This window comes from Sprattus sprattus (assembly GCF_963457725.1).
Source record: "Sprattus sprattus genome assembly, chromosome: 2".
In the NCBI taxonomy this organism is placed as follows: Eukaryota; Metazoa; Chordata; class Actinopteri; order Clupeiformes; family Clupeidae; genus Sprattus; species Sprattus sprattus.
In genome coordinates this window covers 65,890,906-65,893,405 of record NC_137921.1, presented here as the reverse complement: position 1 = coordinate 65,893,405, position 2,500 = coordinate 65,890,906, and the positions used below count along the sequence as shown (strand labels likewise).

Genomic DNA, 2,500 nt, shown 5'->3' with positions numbered 1-2,500 from the left:
CCTTAACATTAGTTACTAGTTATACAATCCAATCCTATACGGGCCATTCTACCGAATTGGTGCAAAGTCAGGTCGGAAATATTTTGAATTTTTTTATGTTTTATTCCCAAAACTTTGTCTGTATGTATATTGCACCATATCTAAAGTACACATATCTAGTAAAAGAACAGTCAATTTTTATATTGTATTTTCAGAATGTGTTGGAATGTTTTTCCTCTTCCAAAAATTGTCACTACCGAAACATCACATTTACTATAGTAAAAAAGTATTATCATTGACCTGTTCAGATTGTGTTTCCTTCCCTTCTCTGAAGAGTATTTTTACAAATATTTCTTGAAGGTTTTCATAATGAAATTCATAAAAATGAAATTTTAACCAAATTTTCAAGTTCAATTTATACAATTCATCAAAATCTAAGTGCAATATTTCTTTGTAAAATGTAAAATACTGATCATATTGATTCCAGAGTTGTTGATTGATGAAATTGAACATACATTAATCCAATCAGTATCATAACATTTTAGTTGATTACTTAATACACTTAATTTTTTACAAAACATCCTGTGTTTCGGTAGTGCTGCACTGTTTCGGTAGTGACATCCAGTGTTTCGGTAGTGACTGCACTGTTGGATGGATGTTCATTTCTCTCCCAAAATCATCCAAAAGGTGCTCTGGGCCGCCCTTTAGTCAACACAACACATTTATTTAAAAATTATGGGATCAAACTACTTACCATTTCATTTTGTCACTACCGAAATCATCTGGTCACTACCATATGTTTCGGTAGTGACTGTTTCGGTAGTGACAATTCTAGCTAACTTTAAGCATAAATAAAGAATTCTAGCAAGCACACGGCTTGCAAACACATCTTTGAAGAGGTGAACACACATACAAACATAAGATTTTCCATGAAACCCCAAAAGGTTTACTTAATTGAAGAAAACATGCGTTTCGGTAGTGACAATTCTTAAGGTTACACGTCGATTTTCAGACTTTGGAACACATTTATATAAAAACTATGGGATTTAGCTACTTACCATTCAACCATGAGGGACAGAGATGCAGTGTCACTGCATGGTCAAAAATGCAGAGTCGTGGCTAAAACACAGGCTCAGCCAATGGACTAAAACTGTTGTGTTTCGGTAGTGACATGAAAACTAGGGACATGATTTTTTGAGTATAGAAAATTGATTTAAAAATTAAACCCACAATAAATCTAAATATTCCAAGTTCTGTTTCAACCCAATCATAAAGATCTTTGAAATTAAATCATTGAAAAAAATAGAAAAAAATTGAAAAGTGTTATTTAAAGGCATTGAAATTTAGATGTCAGGGTTGGGGACAGCTACTTCCCAATAGAAAGTACCCTATAAATGATGATTTTGTATATATTTAGCTTATCACTATCTCATGTAATGCATTGGGTTTATATAGACCATAACATGTTCTAATTAAATATCTATGCCTAAATACCTAAATGTTTTGTAAATAGTTTTTATTGTTGAGGGACTGCATATTACACGAATTCGGTAGAATGGCCCATACATCTTAAATTATTTCACCATAAACTCTCTTGCTTTCTATCTCACACACACACACACACACATAATCAGAATTGAAGGAGAAAACAGGCTCGTCTAAGTGTGCTAGTTTTGTGTGTGTACTTGTGTGTGTGCACATTTTTGTGTATGTTCCTGTCAGTGTGTGTGTGTGTGAGTCCTGTCACCCACCAGCTCCACATTAAATCATCCCTAGTCATCCCTTTAGAACCCCAGTGCAAAGCAGCATGCAATCATATAACTGGGTCCGACAGTGACCAGCCACAACTCACTGCAATCGTATTAAAGCATTCTATTCCTTCTTTCTCTCTCTATCTCTCTCTCTCTCTATCTCTTGTCTCATTCCATTCTCTCTTACTTTCTCTCTTTTATCTCTCTTTCGCTGTCTTTCCAAATCCTATCTCTCCCTCTCTCTCTCTCTCTCTCTCTCTCTCTCTCTCTCTCTCTCTCTCTCTCTCTCTCTCTGTCTCTGTCTCTGTCTCTCTCTCTGTCTCTTTCTCTCTCTATCTCTCCCTCTCTCTCTCTCTCTCTCTCTCTTCTTCTCTCTCTGTCATCCTCTCTTGCCTTCTCTCTCTTTTCCTGTTCCCACTGCCTCTCCCTCCCTCTCTCTCTCTCTCTCTCCGTTTTCATCCTTCTTTCACTCTCTCTTGTCATCCTCTCTTGACTTTTCTCTCTGCCCCCCCACCTCTCTCTCTTGTGTCTTTTTACAGTATAATTACCCCCCCCCCCCCCCTCAATTTGACCTCTCAATCTAGGCCCCCTATGTCTACTGGGACAGAGAGGAGACAGAAATAGAAGAGTGGGTCATTACTCCTTTTTCAATTCCTCTATCTAGCTCTCTCTATACCTCTGTCTCTTTCTCTCTCTCTCTCTCTCTCTCTTTTTTCCCTCTCTTCTCTCTCTTTTCTCTCTTCCCTCTTGGTCTTCATTTCTCCCCTGGT

General features: G+C 37.2%; 1 protein-coding gene across 1 annotated transcript in view; it reads right to left on the bottom strand.

The window, feature by feature from the left end:
• Positions 1 to 2,500, bottom strand: part of adgb (androglobin) — a gene marked incomplete at both ends in the record, with an annotated part of 54,131 nt that overhangs the window by 20,815 nt on the left and 30,816 nt on the right. The gene's annotated exons all lie outside the window — the stretch shown is intronic.